Consider the following 19,963-nt stretch of genomic DNA (forward strand, 5'->3'; position numbering starts at 1 on the left):
GATGTGAAGTAGCCATGAGCCACATGGAGCTTTGGGGCACTTGTAGTGTAGCTGGTCCAAATTGATATTGGCTGTTATTGTAAATACACATCAGATTTTAAAGACTTATTATAACATAAAGAAAGTAAAATGTCATTAATTTTTTATGATGATTATATGTTGAAATAAAATACTTTGCATATATAAGAGTTAAATAAAATATATTACCTTCTATTGGTTACTTTTACAGTTTTAAATGTCACTACAAAATTTAAAATTACATATGTGACCTGTATTTTTGGCTCTCATTTATCTCTATTGGACAACATTGCCTTAGAGGATTGTGAGTCCTAAGGTAGCAATTCGATATGCATCAAAAAACTGAGTTTCTGGCTAATGTTTCACTTGGTAGGTGGATAAGATAGTGTCATGTAGACCAAAGCAGTGTTTATTTTTCAGGAATTAGGCAAATAATATGACCTCATGAACATGTCTTTTTACATGGTACGTATTTCTTACAACTATTTATCCCAAATAGTTTGGGTCAAATGCAAGAACATGAGACAGCTGATGAATGCCTGTCAAAGCAATCTTCACTTAGATGAGAAAGTATAATTCTAAATCATAGCAGAAATTATAGTTTACACGCTGCATTAGCCATCTTAATCTGCATAGTATATTTTCTATAATGAATTTCCATGTGATAACAAGTCCAGATGTAGCATTTGGATGATCAGCATTTGGATGTAAGCTTTTTAGATCAATTTATTATGAATGAAAGAGGCATTTATCTCTTCCTCACACAATTTAATTTGCATTCCCTTTCTAGACATCTTAAAAGCCCAATAGAGGGAACTGTAATGGACATTAAACCAATTCAAAGTTGTAAGCACTTGGTTTCCTCATGTAAGTTGGTTGCCTTTAGAATACAAATGGAGGCATTAATTTGGAAAGAAAGTATAAATTTTACTTGATGGTGAAGGAAATATTTGAGTTTATGCTATTCAGGCAAATGAAGAATCATTTGTCGGAAAATTATTGTTTCTAACAAGAAATTCAAATATTGTCAATTTGAATTTAAATTATAGGAAGGATTGCTATATCCATTCAAGAAGACAGGAATTTAAATGAATGGCATTACTAAGACATGCATAATGTTTGTAGCCTTATTCTATGTATATAGAGCTATTGGTGTGTGTGTGTGTGCGTGTATAATTGTCATCATCAAATGGCATTTGTTAAATATCCTTTATGTGCATTAAATTGTGTTAAAATATTAGAATTATAAACATTTAGGGCTGAAATGGAAAGGACCTGTAGTCCAGTCCCCTGCCCAAACACGTAGTCCACGATGATCTCATTTTCCAAGGATTATTATCTGGATGTCTCTGCTTCAAATCTGCAACAATAAGAAATTAACAACCTCACATAGCCCATTCACATTTTACCACTTCTTGACATTTACAGACATTTCTAATTGTTACCATGATCTTTACACAGTTTCAAATTCTACTTCCCTAAAACTTCTATGTGTAGGCAAATATCTCTTACTGCCAGATGTGCTTCATTCCTAGTAGTTCATAGGAGCACTCAATACATACTTCTGAATGAATAATATTAAAATCATAAAAACCCATCCTCTTACATATCGTCCTACCTAGTCAGGTAATGCAATATTCTGCTGTGTTGTTTTAAGGCTACTGGCTTGAGAACAGTTTGTAATATAAGGTTGCACAGTAGGTAAGAATTTGGGCTATGGAGGGGAAGGTCTTAGATTAAAATCTCTTAACTCTTACACTGGTTCTTTGATCTGGGACAAATTATTTAACTTTAGTGAGAAAAGCTCTGCTTTTACGTATTCCATGCATTGACATATGAAATCAGACTTCACTTGTTAAAAGAGTTATTTTAATTTTAAGTATTTGGAAGCTACTAATCCAAACTCCTCACCTCACCAAAATAGTCAGCTTAAAAAGAACTGTAGAGGATAAACAAAGAAAAAGACAAAGGCTACTTATTCCCAGGGAGCTTGTCATTAAGTTGAGAAGACAAAATATATTCACATGGAAACATAGCAGATTGATATGTACCAGGAGTGGCATTTAGGAGTCAGGAGAGTGTGGGAGTTAAGAGCATGACCTCTGGAGCCAGGCTGCGTGAGTTCATGCCCCTGTTCCATTGCTATTAACTGTGCATCTTGGGCCAACCACTTAATCTCTCTGAGCCTCATCTGTAAAATGGGGATAAAAAAAGTACCTTAAGGCATTGTGAGAATTAAATGTAAAGTTTGGACAGTGCTGGTTGCATAATAGGCACTTATTAATTATATATAGCATACATATTTACATACACAGAGGCAGAGGGAAAAGAATATTTTTAAGCTGTGAACAGCATGAATAAAGGAAGTGAAAAAGTCCAAGTGTAGCTGGTAATTGTGTGGGTCCCTGTGGGTAGCTTCGTGTTTATGCCAATCTTGAAGCAACTCTCTGTTCTTTGATACATCCCAGAAACATAATTATAGTTGTTCTCCCACAATACATAAGCAAGAAGTAGATGTTTTCTGAAGATGCTGTGGAGAGGTGCAAAAGAGGATTCAACGACGCTCCAGTGGCTCATGAATTTCTCTGTGAGCCACTCTGCCATTTTCCCAAAGTCTCTTTTTTGATACTATCCAACTTATCTCTCCACTATTCCCCAAGGTTAACCCTCCACAGCTTCTCTAGCAACACTGGTTCACCATCCTCCTCCTGGTAGACCCCACCAACCCACCTCAACCCAGAACCCCAGTAAGCTTCCTATTTGTAGTCTCACACTCACCCTTCTGTTCAGTAATGAAAGAATCTAACTCAGAAACTCCTCTTATTAAACAGAGAGGAGGCTGCTAGGACATTCTTCCCCTCTGAGAAACAAGCCAATGGAGGAAAGCATAACCTCACCTACCAAATAATGTCAGAGGACTGATGTTGGCTAAGAATACCTGACAAAGATGATAAGACTTTATTCAGTAGGTAAGAGAAACTACGACAAGATTTTGCATCAGGGAAATAATGGAATAAGTGCACTGTTTCTGGAGACAACCTACTTGTGTTGGTCAAAAAAATTGGAATTGCCATCGAAAGACCTGAGTTTCTGTGTTTTGACCTTGAGAAAATTAATTTTTGTTTGAAATTGATTTCTCTGTCTTTACAGTGCAGAGAAAAGTTTAAGTTCAAAGAAGATTTATTTTTTCCAGATCAGAAATCCCAAATTTTCAAGTAGCTCACCAGATGTCGCAGCATCCATTAGAGCCAGAGCTGAGATAAAAAACATAAGTCTCAGAACCCACCAGCTGGAAGAAAATATTTGCAAAATATCTGACAAGGAGTTAATCTCCATAATATATAAAGGACTCACACAACTGAACAACAAAAAAGCAAACAACCCGATCAAAAAATGGGCAGAGGAAATGAACAGACACTTCTCCAAAGAAGATATACAGATGGCCAATAGGCACATGAAAAGATGTTCAACATCACTAATCATCAGGGAAGCGCAAATCAAAACTACACTAAGATATCACCTTACACCCGTTAGAATGGCTATAATCACCAAGACAAAAATCAACAAATGTTGGAGAGGATGTGGAGACACAGGAACCCTCATACACAGCTGGTGGGAATGTAAACTGGTGCAGTCTCTATGGAAAACGGTATGGAGATTCCTCAGAGAATTAAAAATAGAAATACCCTATGATCCAGCTATTCCATTACTGGAAATCTATCCAACGAAACTGAAATCAACAATCCAAAGAGGCTTATGCACCTCTATGTTCATTGCAGCATTATTCACTACAGCCAAGAACTGGAAGCAACCTAAATGTCCCTCGACTGATGATTGGATCAAGAAGATGTGGTATATATATACAATGGAATACTACTCAGCCATAAAAAAAATACAAAATTGTCCCATTTGCAACAACATGGATGAGCCTGGAGGGTATTATGTTAAGCGAAATAAGCCAGAAAGAGAAAGACAAACACTATACGATCTCACTCATATGTGGAATATAAACCAACACATGGACAGAGAAAACCTGGTATTGTGGTTACCAGGGGCAATGGGGGTAGGGGGTGGGCACAAGGGGTGAAGGGAGACATATATAAGGTGATGGACAAACAAAAATGTACAACCCAAAATTTCACAATGTTATAAACTATTAAAACATCAATAAAAAACAAAATGAAAAAAAAACAGCCGTAAGTCTCAGGAGCCTGGAGGGTCTAAAGAACATGCTCAAGAGTCAAAGTCTTCCATATCTGAATTGACATTTTCATGACTCATTCTAGCTAGAGCGGTGAGGATCTTTTCCAGGATTTTTCCTTCACAGTGTGCCAATCAAGGTTGAATTCACTGTGTTGCTCTTTTATGCAAGATTTTCATGGGACATTCTCCTTCCTTTGGTGTCTGACCTTTGTCCCTGCTATCTTCCCTGCAAGCTATCTTGCCTTTCTAGGTAACGGATAAAGAAAAGCATGAGTGAGCACTTTCTCTGTGCTGAGCTAGGTCCATACACACACATAAACACACCTGAGAGCTAAATGATCTGAGTTTTACAGATTATTAGATTAAAATTTGGAAACATGAGATAACTTTTTCAGTTCCTAGAGATGGCTGAATCCAAGTATAGGGATACCCATTTCAGTAATTTAACTATTTTTTAAAATATAGGAAAGTATTTACTATAGAAGTTAATTAGGGGAGGATAAGAAGAGGAAGAGGATATGATCGGGACGGATCCCATGAAAGGGACTTTGAATAGAGAGCAAAAGGCTATTTCTTGCCTTAGGTGGTCTCCATGTAATAACAATTAATTAAACTATACATTTGATGAATGTGGTTATCTGAAATTATGTTTTATTTTACAACAGATAGATTGTGAAAATTATCCAACATCCATCAGGATGTTAGTGGTGTAGGTAGGATTTGAACCCAATGATGATTCTACAAGGACTCAGAGGCGCTGGCAGTAAAAAGCTGTATGTATATATATATACATATATATAATTACTATAAACTTTGGCCAATGACAGCTTAATAAAACCCCATGGAGGCTCCCTATCACTCTACTTTAATTTCTAATTTGATTTCAGAGATGCAATGTAAAAAATAATCTTACTTTTAAAGACGGACTTGAAGAATGAGCAGTAACTCCACTAAATTACATACCTTGCACGTGAATTTAAAAAAATACTGAAAATGGCACATGTTAAAAATTGCTTTTTGAGTAAAATGGCACAAATAATATTCAATCAATCAAATACCATTGGTCCCCATTGGTCCAAGATGTTAAACTTTTTATTTGGATTCTGCTGGTCCTTCAATTACTTTATGATAAAGAGATCTAAGTGGCTTTGTTCTAGGCTGTCATATTGTTTTCACAGTAAACTTGTGCAGACCTTTATTTCATTTCTACATTGTATAGTGCTTGAGAGACATTAAAAGTCAAGAATAGATTTTACATTCTATTGAAATTCATGAATGCCTTGCTGTATAAAAAAACATTTTTAATATAGGAGACCATTAATTACTAGGATTCTGATTGTAATTGCCTGGTCTCAGAATTGATGAACAAAGCCATTTTGGAAGGCAATCAATTTGAAATCTAATTTGTTGGCGAAATGAACCATATAAACAAAATGCCACTTGCAGTTTGTCTAAAATGAGATGTGCTTAACGAGCCCATCATCTTCTGCGATCCTCATCACCGTGGGTCGCAGCTACCTCAAATGTCACCAGTCAGATCCAGCGCGTAGACAGCTGAAATAGAGCACTGCACTAGGAGCGGAGCAAAACGTGAAGCAGATGACTTAATGCCCGCAGGGGGGCTTTTGGGGGCAGATCTGGGGTGAAAGCAGAGTGGCTACTAAAATCAACTAAGTGCAGTAACACACGCATCTGCCTTGTGTCTGCACCAAAAATAGCTGGGATTGTTTAAGGTAACTCATTCCATTCAGATGTATTCAGAATACAAAAGATAAAAGTAGAAGAAAATGGATTTGGGGAAAAAGATTTGAATTATTTTTTATAAAATATATGTGCACAGACATATAAAACATATATTATCGTATATAAAACATATTTTATATATATACATACAGAAAGAGAGAGAGGGAGAGAAACCAAAAGGCATCTCATGGGTTATATTACAGAATCTGTGCTTTGTACCAAGTTTGGCACAGCATTCACTTGTTCTTTCATTATTTAAAGAAATTTCATTTAAATGTCTTACTAATTATCTTTGATGACATATTACTGCATGATCCTCAGACATTGTAAATTCTTGAAATGGATCATAAAAGAACTATTAGCATGTATGAGTTGAAGTCTTAGAGTTAAACTTGTCTAATTATTTTAAATTTGATAGGCCATGTGTATCTTGGGGCTTTATTTATTTATTTATTTATTTGTTTGTTTTTACTCAGTTATACATAACTAGGAATTACTTGAAAATACAGCAATCTCAGGGCTTTGTGAAACTGAAAGTATAAAGCTAAAATCAACATGAAGATGGCTAGTCGAATCATGAGATTTTGGGAAGTAAATGAGGGGGACTGGAGGACTATAAGCCACCTAATTTAAGGGGAAAAAATCCCTTCTTCTGAGTCAAGCAGTCTATGTCTATCCAAGATCAAGCAGGGGCTCCGAGGAGAGATATAACCTTTGAGCTGATGGCAAATTTATTTCCCAATGGATCTCAATTGAGAATATTTTGTCCTGTAGAATTTACTATGAATCAATAGAGTCTTGCTACTCAATGCCATGGACTGGCAGCATCTCAATCACCTGGGTGTTTATAGGGAATACAACATTTCTGGCCCCACTCCAGACATTCAGAATGAAAATCAGCATTTTAGGTCCACTTGAGAAGCCCTTCTATATGCAACTCCTCAACGCTACTCCTACAGAGAGCTGCCAAACCTCTTTGGTCATATGTAACTCTCCGAAATGAGAACTCTCATTATCCAGAGACCAATTTCTCTTTACCTTTTAGATTACACTGAACATTTACTTTCTCCTAAGATTGCGTCTAATTTCTGAGAATTAAAGATAATCAGACGACAAGATGGATGACAGAAACACAACAAATTCATGTGTTTCTTTTTGGTTAATGATAGATATGTACATTGTTTTCTGAGAAAAATATTTTCAAGTGAAAAATGAACAGTGAGTATGAAATGAAGTAGTGATGATAATAATGTCAATGTGAATGCTAACACACGCAAATATGTGCATGCACATACACATATACACATGTGTGTGCACACACACACGCGTATGCATGCACAAGCGCATCCCACATCCAGATCTAGATCTGGGAGCATATTTTATGAGGGTGACATGAGTTCTTTTTATTTTCTATAATATTATATAAGATTTTAAAATTTTATTATGGAAAATTTCAAACAAACTCAAAATTAGAAAGAATGGTATAACAAATACCCTTGTGTCCATTGCTCAGATTCAACAGCCATCAACATATTACCAAGCTTATATCATCTATCCACTCCCCTTCCCCTGCTTTTTGTGCAAAACTTTTTTTAAAAGCAAATCCAGGGCACTGCCATTTCATTTGTAAATACTTCAGTATGCACTTCTCAATTGTCTCAAAGAAGCTTTTTAAAAAAGTTAGGATCCAAACCAGTCTTATCTACTGCATTTGATTGTTTTTTTTAAGTTTCTTTTATTCTGTAAAAGAAACTTCCCTACCCCCTGTGCAATTTGCCTTTTGATGTCAGTGGTTTGTTGAAGAAGCTTAGTCTTTTGTCCTATAGATCACCCCACAATCTAGATTTGGCTTGTTGCTTTACACTGGTGTTTAACTTGCATCTCTTTCTGCTGCATTTCCTGTTTAGTCAATAAATTAACTTCCAAGTAGTAGAAAATATTTTCTTCTCAAAAAAATTCTTATTAAGTGATCTTTGGTCACATTTATTCATAGTTAACTAATTACCTTCTTACTTAATTTATCCTACTTGCAGAGTTCATTCATTTCTTTATTCATTCCTTCAACAAAACTTTATTAAGAAATGGAGTGAAGGACCGGCCTCATGGCCTAGTGGTTAAGTTCAGCATGCTCCGCTTCAGCAGCCTGGGTTCGGTTCCTGGGTGCAGACCTACACCACTCATTAGTGGCCATGCTGTGGGGATGACCCATATACAAAATAAAGGAAGATTGTCACAGATAGTATACCTCAGGGCTAATCTTCCTCAAGCAAAAAGAGGAAGATTAGCAACAGATATTAGCTCAGGGCGAATTTTCCTCAGGGAAAAAAAAAAGGAATGAAACTAGTTTGTGAGACAGGCTTGGACAATTATTACTGTTAAATTATCACAGTCAATGAAACTATCAGTAATTAGTTTCATATGGACTTAACTAAAGCCTTATGAATCAGTCTTTTCCCTACCCCATCACAACTGTCAGTTTCTTTCACATGGTGAGTTCAAAGATTAGAAAAGAGTTATCATGTTCCCTCTGGGTTGTTTCTCTCCAAGTTGAATGTCCCTAATTCTTTCAGGACTTTCTCATTCGATATGCTTTCCAGAATCATCATCCCCTATTTTATTAATTTTTCATTTGAAATAAGATGCATGAAATTTAACACATGATTCTAGGAATGATTAAACCTGCTTTAAGAAAATCAAGAGTAAAATTTATCCATTTAACAACAACTACAGAAATTATTGCAACAATAACAAGATCCAGGCACATAACAGATAGTTGAGAAAAAACAAACAAGCAAACACATTCCTTGCCTTCAAAAAGTTTAGAGTCTAAAGAAGGAGATAAGCAAAAGAACAGGAAATAACAAAAGAATGTTCTAAGTGCTATCATGGGAGTGAATATGGGTGTTTTGAGGCGGGTTTCCAATCCAATTTGGGGATGAAGAGCTCAAGTGAGGAAGAATTAGCTAGGTAGTTGGAAAGAGAGAGAAGAATGCACCCACAGAAGGAGGAGCAGGTGCATAAGCTCAGAGTTCTAGAAGCCACAAGTTGTTTAACATGACTAGATCATGGGGTCCAAGTAGGATACTGGGATTGGATCACTTTCCATGATGTGAGTGTATGATCAGGGCACTACTCATCTATGTTTGGGAATGAGTGCTTCCCACTCATTCAATCATCATCATAAAATATTTTTATTTTATTTTTGGTGAGATGAGAAGCTTTCGGCAGGTTTTAAGTAGGGAAACGACATCATTTAATTTACATTTAAGAAAGTTCAATCTGGTTGTTATGTAGAGAACGGACAGGATGGCGTGGGGCTTCAAGAGGGGTAGTTGAGAGTACACAATAGTAGTTCAGAAGACAGGTGGCTTAGAATGGGGTGCTGTGGTACGTTCAGGGATTTAGGGATTGATCAAGGAAGACACAGGACCATGAGAGGCAGAAACACACAAGCTTTATTTGGGAAGCACTTGGACAGGGTCCCTCCCACAAGAGACCTTCCAGAGACAGAAGCAAAGGGCCACTACCCAGAAGGGACATAACATAAGGGATCTCAGGAGAGAAAGAGGAAATGGGAGAGGGGACTCACATGTCTAGGTGATATTGCTCAACAGCAACGTGGGGAGTTTCTGGTTCAGAGAGCTCCAAAGGCCAGTGGCAATTTGGGGTTTTTTATAGCTACAGGGTTTGTCTTATTTATGGTTAGCAGATGTTGGGTACAGTTTAATGGGGTTGTGAAGTAGGTAGGATCTAAATGGCTAAGAATATGGGGATTTTTTGGACTATAGTTAAAGCAATTGGATGTGTGAGGATTTGAGTTTGGCACTAGTGGGCTTTGGGCTAATGGTCCTAGCCAGCTGCTGTGAAGAAGGAAACAACGTGGAACATTTTAGGCTAATACCCAAGGGATGAATTTATACAACAGATGGTATTAGTAGTGACAGAGAGGTAGGGTCAGTAGGATTTTCTGTGAGTGTGAATAAATAAATGAGGGGAAGGGAAAAATTAAGGATATCTTCTAGGATTTTGGCTCGCGCCTCTGAGTGGTGCTATTTTCTGAGACGAAAAATATGACTGGAGGGATGTGTGTGTGTGTGTGTGTGTGTGTGTACGTGTGTGTGTACATGTGGTAAAGAGTTCAGTTCTAGACATGTTAAGTTTATGATGAAGTTTTTAAAATTACTCTCTAATCATTACCTATGGTAATTTCAATCCTCCTAATCAGAGGAAGGGAGCAGAAAACACAGGCTGCCCAACCTCTGAAACTCCAATCCAGTCTGGCAAACACACTGTGTCCAGCGATCTAACCTTGCAGTCATATCTACTGTAAGGGAAGATGAGGCCTGGGAGTCTCGTTACGCAAATGTTTTTACACTCAAAACACAGTGTAAATGGGAAAAACAACAAGCATGAGCCCTAGAAGGTCTCCAGTGACGTGGCTTGGATTTGCTCATTTATATTAAATTAAAAACTCTCCTAAGTGCTGTACAGAATAAGGAAACAAGAAAAGGAAATAGAAGACATGCAGAGTGGAAACAAAGAAATAAAACTGTCTTTTTAATACAGATGACATGATTGCGAAGAACATCTCAAAGTATCCGTTAAAAAAAGTAGAAAAGCATGCCAGAGAATACAAAGTCAGTGTACAAAACTCAGTTGCAGGCCTATATACTAACCGTAAACAACTGGAAATTGAAATAAAAACAATACCATTTGCAGTAACATCTGAAAACATGAAATACTTAGGGATAAACCTGACAAATATGTGAAATATTTGAATGCTGAAAACGACCAACTGTTGCTGAGAGAAATAGAAGAAGCTACACCTCTTAGAATAGCTAAAAACAAAAACAAAAATAAAATCTGACAACACCAAGTACAGCCAAAGACAGAGCAACTAGAACTCTCCCACAATGCTGGTGAGAATACAAATGATACAGCCACCTTGGAAAGTAGTTTGTCCGTTTCTTAGAAAGTTAAATATGTACTTACTATATGAACCAGTAATTGCATTCCTAGATATCTACCGAAGAGAAATTATAACAACACCCACACAAAACTCTATATGCAAATATTTATAGCAGCATTATTCATAATCCCCAAACCCGGAAACAACCCAAATGTTTATCAGCTGGTGAAAGTAGAAACAAATTGTGGTACATTCATATAGTGAAATATGACTCAGCAATAGGAAGGAAAAAACTACTGATGTATGTAATACTATGAATAAATCTCAAAGCACTATGTAAATGATAGAAGCTAGAATTGAAAGGCTACACACTGTATGATTCCATTTATATAACATTCTAGAAAAGGAAAATTATAGGAAGAGAAAAGAGATCCATGGTTTACAGGAACAGTATTTTTGGGGACAGGGATTGACTAAAAAAGGCATGAGTCATTAAAAATATAGTTGTGATGTTTATCAAAGTTGTACATGCATCTGTTTTCAAGAGTTAGGTAGTGTTACAAGGTTTGTTATGAAATAAAATTATTCCTGACCACTTCGCTCCATTTTCCTCTAGCCACAGGCAATTATTCTACTTTCTTTGATTAGTTCTTTATACATTTATTTTCATAACGCTGAACAATATGCTTCTTGGTTTATTTCTTGATGCTTTTATTGTAGGCATTTTCTATTAGTTAATAGATGATGGGTCAATAGAAGATAAGGATTTAAGTATCTTTCGCTCTCTCCAAATACTACAAAATCACACATTTCCAGTCACCAACCTCATATCCTCTTACTTTGTTTATATTCTAGTTACAATTGAATTATTAATCACTGGTTGACATAGACGAGAACATTCACAATTACATCTGACTTATCAGAAATAATGGAAACCAGAAGTCAATGGAAAAATATTTTAAAGTCTCGAAAGAATAGAATAAAAATGTCAACCTGGATTTCACTTTCCAATCAAAATGTGCTTCAAAAATGAACACAATAGAAAGACTTTTTCACATAAACAAAAAGTGGTAAGAATTCATCACCAGCAAACCTGCTGTGTAAGGAAGTTATTCAGTCTTAAGGAAAATGTTACCAGATAAAAATCTGAATCTATAGGTGGAATGAAGAGCACCAGGACTCATAAATATTTAGGAAAATATATATATATATTTTATATATATATATATATATTTGTCTCTGACATCCTTTAAAAGGAAATAGACTGTTTACAGAAAAATAATAGCATTGTACTGGGTTTATAATATTTGTAAAAGTACAAAGTATAGCAACAACAGTATAAATGAAAGTGGGGCTAAATGGAATTATAGTGTCGTAATATTATAATGTTTAACACAAAGTATAATATTAATTCTAAGTAAACTGTGATAATTTATAGATGCATGTTATAGTCCCTAGAGCAACCACTAAAACTAATACAAAGTATAGCTAAAAATTTAAAAGTAAAATGTAAAGAAAATGCTATCAATGATTCAGTGTGTATGTATCTAAATAGGTATGCACCTAATAACAGCTTCAAAGCATTTCAAGCCAAAAGTGACAGAACTAAAAGAGAAAAGATCAAATCTACAATCACAGTTGGAAATTTTGACAATCATTCCTCACAACTCAATGGGACAAGTAGAAAAAAATTAGGAATGATAAAGAAGTTTGAAACAACACTACCAACCGACCTAATTGGCATTTACAATGAATTATCTACTCCAACTACAAAGTACACATTCCTTGCAAAGGCACATGGATGTTCACCAAAATACACCATATGCAGGGCCATAAATAAGTCTCAGTACATTTCAAAAGATTGAAATCTCACGAGGTATGATTTTTGACCAAAACAGAATTAATTTAAAAATCAGTATGCTATCTAGAACAGCCTCAAATGTTTCTACATTAAACAACACACTTCTAAATAACTCATGGGTTAAGGAAGAAATCACAATGGATAAATTAGAAGTCATTTCAAAGCGAATGACGATAAAAGCTCATTGAAGGGATAAAAAGTCTGTAGTCAGATTCTGTAGGTTCAACTCCCAACTTTGCTGCTTTTTGGCTGTACTACCTTTGGCAAGTTATTTAATCTTTCTATAATTGAGTTTATTCATCTGTAAAGTGGAGATAATGCAGTTAAGATGTTCTAGTTTGATATTTTGACTGTTGTATGTGTTATTTAAACTTTACTTTTCCAAATGCATGTTTTGATTTCTATCTTTCTGTTATATATTTCTAACACATTTTAGACAGAGAATATGGCCTGTAAATGTTGATTTCTTTGAAATATGTTGCAATGTGTTTTCTGATACTGTGTTTGACCAATTTTACAGATGTCTCATGCAAGCTTGAGAAATATATGTATTCTCTAATTATGGGGACAGAGTTTCACATGTTTTCACTGTGTTGTTCAGATCAACTATATACATACTATTTTTTGTCTACTTGATCTATAAAATGATTGAGGGCATTTGGATTTAGGAAAGTAGATTTGCCCAACTCTCCTTGTAATATTGCCCTTTTTGCTTCATGTATTTTAGGACTAAAATTCTGTACCTAAAATTTAGATAAAAATCATCCTGATGAGTTAAACTTTTTTGTATTTTGTGTTGACCTTATATTCCAAATAATACCTTTATTGCCTTACTTCCTATTTTGTCTGATAACAATAGAGATGAACCATCTTTACTGTAGTTAGTATTTCTTGACGTATTTGTCATTCATTTCCTTTCTATTTTTTTTGCATCCTGTAGTTTTATATATGTCTTTTGTGAATAACACATAGTTGAATTTTTGCTATTTTCTATACTATCCGGAAATCTGTGACCTCTGAGTATAGAATTTTGTTCATCAATATTTATTAGTTACCAATATATTTGAATATATCTCTCTCATTCTTATTTTATGTTTTTGATATGCTCTATTTTATTTATGCATCTTTAAAAAACTTATTTATTGCCTACTACTGCACTGGTTGAGTTTTTTAAACTCAATTTTCTCCCAATGTATCTATAATTTTAGAAGTTATACACTTTATTTTTACTATTTTGTTCTTTACCTGAATAATTGAATGTGTGTATTTAACTTAATCTAATATAAACATTCTTCTAAATATCATTTTTGTTCAATGAACAAATTATCCTCCTCCTGAACAATGTAATATTTTAAAATGCTCTAACTCCAGGCATCTTTTCTGTTTATGTTACAAATATCTGACATTTTAATGGTTCTATCACATTTTCCAACCCCTGAAATTAGACTTTTAACTTTGTTTTATGCAGTCAATGTTTGTTTAGATTTATTTGCCTTCTTCCTGGTAGTACATTCTTCATGCTACTTGGGCAAAATTTCTCAGTTTTTTTTTTTTTTTGACTGAAAAAATAATAATTTGGTTGGTACCAAACTTTAGATTCACAAATATTTTCTTTCAGCATTTCCATTGTCGTCATTGAGAATTCTTCTACTTAATTTGTTTTTCTTTATAGGCAATCACTTTTTTTCCTTCTGTTTGCTTTTAAAGTAATTTCTTTGTTAATAGTATTCTGCAAATTTATCAAGAAGTATTTAGAGTACATTTCTATTTATTTCTCTTGCTGAATTTTTTTTTTTTTTAGATCCCTATCGATTTTCTATATCATCAGTTCTTAAAATTTCTCAGCTACGATCCTTTCCAATATTACCTCTCTTCCATTCTTTCTATTCTATTCTTCTGGAATTCCAATTGGATGTATGTTAATTTTTAAAAAATTTTTTCCTCCCTGTTTCTTTGTCTCTTCTTCACATATTTCATATCTCTGCCTTTCCATGTTGCATTCTGTAGTTCTGTAATTTCTTTAGATGTGTCTTTGACTTTAATATTTCTTCAGCTGTATTAAAGCTTTTATTTAATCTATATATTAAGGTTTTAACTACAGCATTGACATTTTTCATTTTTAGAAAAGTTGTTTTTTTAAATATGTCTAGTTATATTTTTACAGTCTCTTATTCATATTTTGGATTCTATCTGTTATTTCTTTAAACATTTCAAGCATAGTTACTTTATATTCTGGATCTGATAATTATACTATTTGAAATTCCAGGGGTCTATTTTCATGATTTGTCTTTTGACTCATAATAACTTGTTTTCTCATGAATTGTTAAATTTTAGGTTGTAAACTCATACTTGTGTGAATTTAATCTGCAGAAATCTGAATGGGCCTAGGTAAAGGACAAACTCATAGAGAATGTATGTTTCTGTCTGCTTAACAACTGGAGGTGTCACTACTCTTGGACTATATTAAGCAATTTTTTGGCGTGGATTTTCTAAACCAAACAGTAGTGTAATTATATTTGAGGGCAGATCTGTGGTTAGTAATTCTCCTTCCAGTGTCATTTTTTTTCTTCCAGTGTCAAAGTCAATATAAAGAAGTGCTTTTGTCATCTTCCTTTGTCAGTAGTACATGTAAAAGTTCCAGACTTTATTAGGGAGTCTCTATTCTAACACTACCTTGCCCAGACCAAAGTCCTCTCACAAAACGTTAAACCACTTGGCTCTAGGATTAAACCTCCTGGCTGTATGTGGTTATATCCTTCCTGTACCATTCTCACTTCACTCAGTTATTTTTGGTCTTTGGTTATTTCCTCAAGTCAAATTCAGTATGACATCATCATAGGATGTGTCTTCAAGATAAATCTGCCCCACTCTCATTTTTAAGAACACATATAAATATTGGTATTTACATACACTTTTTGAAGTCATCATTTGGTTTCTTCCTCTTGTTCCGCCTGATGATAGTATTCAAGCACTCTACTGGGTGCCGCAGAGGCTTTAAAGAACAGCATAGAGATCTTGTCCTTCTTAAGGGATGCATCAGAAGAATTGTATTGCACTGTAATGCAAGGCACAAATTCAAGTGACTTAAAAGGAGTCCAGATGAAGTGGCAGCAAGGAGTTGAGTGGTTCAGGACATGCCATTTGAGGATCAGGACATGCAAAATTAGAAAAGCTGTCACTATCACTAGAAAAGGTATCAGTCCATTGCTTAACCTATTGATTAGGCAGACATATACCCTACTGTTAGACAGAAGACAGCATCACTGGCCACACTTGTGGTAGCTGTGGCAACTGAGTGACCCAAGTTCAAACAACTTTGAAGGCTCTAGGATTTATGGGGTTGGAATAGTCTAGGGCTTTCTCCCTTCTTTGGCCTGCAGTAACCCACAGTTCTTACATCTACCTCTGTTGAACTTAAAGATTAATAAAAGACACGGAAGATAATGGCATAAATTTTAGAATTGAAGTCTTTAGAGATAAAAAAAAAAAATATTAACCTGCTTTGGACTAACCAGGGACCTCTTAGGAGTGCTCAGAAAATAAAATAGTTTCAAGATTCTACCATGAGCTCTATGAGCCCACTTGACATTATGTCAAGTTTTATTATACTTACACATTCGTCAGCTGTGGTTATAGATACACTACTTGTGAGAGAAATGGGAAGTCAAAATAAACAAAAATCGATCAAGATTTAGAAATGAAGACTAAAACTATAAAAGTAGTTTGTGAGATGGTAGACCAGAGAGTACGTGGACTGGGTTAATTTTTACAGTTTCTCAGGACACGTGGTAGGAGATCGATGCTGTCCTATGGAGAAGAAGAAATAGTTTTTCCTAGGCTTGTAGGTCCCTTGGCTAGGATATGCAGAATGAGAGTCTGCAAGGCTGGCCACAGGACACAATCTGACCATCAAGAGGATAGCACCAAAGGTGCAGCAGTGTTCAGAGGTCTCCATTGACTGTGAGAAGAAACAACGGAGCCACTGGGGAGCTGTAACGGTTGAAGCAATCTGTTAAAAATGGCAGCCAGGAGAGTAATTCCAGAAGTATTAGGCTGAGCTTTTGTCTCCAGGATAAGGGTCTTCCTGATTCTCCTGGATCATCCACAAAGCCTTCTATTGACCTCCCACTGCTGCTGAGTCCATTAAAGGCTGTGTCTGGGGAGGGAGACTGCATACGAGGCAGTTATGACAAACACAGAGCTCTCCCTCCTGACGGGGCCGACTGTGCCAGGCTCTCAGAGGACATAACACGCTTGTTAAGGTTTGGTGAATAGCACCAGTCTCCACAGAGGACGATTTGGGTTCCCATAGAGAAGTCATCAACACAGGGTAAGAATTCAGCCAATTATGCCTCACCTCATCGGTCCTATTTAGATGGTAACCCCATGGGGCATAGACCATGTCTTTCCCTGTATATTGTACAGTGTTGAGGAAACATTTGGCACTCAATAAATACCAGTTGAGAGCTTGTTTCTTGTCCCCCTCAGCCTCCCACTGAGCTGATCTGAGGAAGGAATTCCCTTTGAAGTCCCTTGTCCCATGCTTTTTGATAAACAACACAGGGGCACAGAGAGAGATGAAGCATCCATACAGTCGTGGAGCTGTTTTTAGTATTCATAGATGACAAATGCTATCGCTGTAGCAATATAGCTGAGGAGTGAAGGGCATATTTAGTGGGACCATGCAGTGAAAAAAGCCCCTCTTCCATAAACGTTGTCTTACTTCTCATTTCTTACAGAGTCATGATTTGTGCTTTCGAACTTCCATGTATACCGCCGCCAAGCTGTCTTGCTGAGCTGAGAGGTAGAGCCCTTATAATAAATTTTAGTTCACTTTAGTCGTTCATAAGTTTTACCATGTACGTAGAGAAAAGCAAAGTATAGGTGAATAAGAAATTAGAAGAGAAAATAAAAAATAAGCGTTGTAAGAAGAAAAAAGGATTTTTTAAAAAGATAACTTGTGATAACTTTAATAAGTCTTGGCAAGGAGTTACTCATGGCATTCATGTGTTTTTATTGAAAAGTGGCTTTATTTCTATATCATGAGAATATTAGAATTTTTGCATCAGGGAGAAAAATATGTACAAATCTTTTTTATACATCATGAGATTCAGGAAAAGAAGCACAGAAAATAATATGCTACAAGTGAATTAAGGCATCTGAATTAACGTGTACATATAATATGCATTATATTGCCAAGGGAATATGCGATTTTCTTTACGTACTAGGAAATCTCTCAAAGTGCTGTCTTTAACTACCGAGACCAAGACATCTAAAAGACAAGTACTGATGAGGTTAGACAATCCCTAGAAGATGAGGCCGTGGGGTGGGATGATACAGCTCTAACTTTTTTCATGTAATCATAGTTCCAGGTCTCTCTGTCTCTCCTTCTCTCTCTCCCTCTCTTTCTCTTTCCCTTCCCTCTCCTCCTCCTCTTCCGCTTCCTTTTCCTTTTCCTCTCCATTTGAGCATTTTAATTATAAAAACTATTCCGTCTGCAAACTTACAAGGATGAATATTTACCTTGGACTCTGATTCAGTAATACAGTTTGTGTCTCTTACCTTGAATAATATACAGAATGAGAATAAGGCATGATGCAGTTTTAAAGGGAAGTGTCATGGCTACTCATGTTTCTTTTGAGAATTAAGTAAAACAGCTAAATTATGCCCTGAAAGGTGTTTTCTCTATTATTATTTTTTTTATTGTGGTAACATTGGTTTATAACATTATATAAATTTCAGGTGTACATCATTATATTTCAATTTCTGTATAGATTACATCATGTTCACCAGCCAAAGACTAATTACAATGCATCACACACACGTGCCTAATCACCCCCTCACCCTCCTCCTTTCCCCCTTCCCCTCTGATAACCACCAATCCAATCTCTGTCTCTATGTGATTGTTTGCTGTTGTTTTTATCTTCTACTTATAAGTGAGATCATATGGTATTTAACTTTCTCCCTCTGACTTATTTCTCCTAGCATAATACCCTCAATGTCCATCCACATTGTCACAAATGGCTGGATTTCATCGTTTCTTGTGGCTGAATAGTATTCCATTGTGTATATATATGCCATATCTTCTGTATCCATTCATCTCTTGATGGGCACCTAGGTTGCTTCCAAATCTTGGCTATTGTGAATAACCCTGCAATTAACATAGGGGTGCATGTATCTTTACGCATTGGTGTTTTCATGTTCTTTGCATAAATACCCAGCAGTGGAATAGCTGGATCATATGGGAGGTCTATTCTTCATTTTTTGAGGTATCTCCGTACTGTTTTCCATAGTGGCTACACCAATTTACCTTCCCACCAACAATGTCCAAGTGTTCCTTTTTCTCCATATCCTCACCAACACTTGTTCTCTCTTAACTTTTTGATAATAGGTATTCTAACAGATGTGAGTTGATATCTCGTTGTGGTCTTGATTTGCATTTTCTTGATGATTACTGAAGTTGAACACCTTTTCATATACCTGTTGGTCATTTGTATATCTTCTTTTGAGAAATGTCTATTCGAGTTCTTTGTTCATTTTTTTTTTTTTTTAAAGTATTTTTTTTTTTTTTTTTTTTTTTTTTTTTTTGTGAGGAGATCAGCCCTGAGCTAACATCCGCCAATTCTCCTCTTTTTTTGCTGAGGAAGACGGCCCTGGGCTAACATCTGTGCCTATCTTCCTCCACTTTATATGGGACGCCGCCACAGCATGGCTTACCAAGCAGTGCGTCGGTGCGCGCCCGGGATCCGAACCAGCGAACCCCGGGCCGCCGCAGCGGAGCGCGCGCACTTAACCGCTTGCGCCACCGGGCCGGCCCCTCTTTGTTCATTTTTTAAGCAGATTATTTTTTTCCTACTATTGAGTTGTATGAGTTCCTTATATACTTTGGATATTAACTTTTTTCTATTTATTCATTTATTAACCAAACATTTATTAGTACCATCTACATATCAGGTGTTTGTGTGTGCAGTGGGGCAGTGGTAAAGAAAATCAACATCATGTCTGCCTACATGGAGTTTACAGGCATTAAACAAAAACATGTAATCATTCAATGGCTATTTATTGACTGCTAACTATGTGCAAGCACTGCATTAGGGACTGCATATATAGAGCTAACCTATGTTATCTCTGCCCTTGTGGTGTTTATATGGACCAGTGGCAGAGAGAGATCATAAACAATTAAGCAAGCAAAAGTATAATAACAAGTTCAATTAATACCTGAAGGGAAT

Source organism: Diceros bicornis, chromosome 8 (assembly GCF_020826845.1).
Source record: "Diceros bicornis minor isolate mBicDic1 chromosome 8, mDicBic1.mat.cur, whole genome shotgun sequence".
NCBI lineage: Eukaryota > Metazoa > Chordata > Mammalia > Perissodactyla > Rhinocerotidae > Diceros > Diceros bicornis.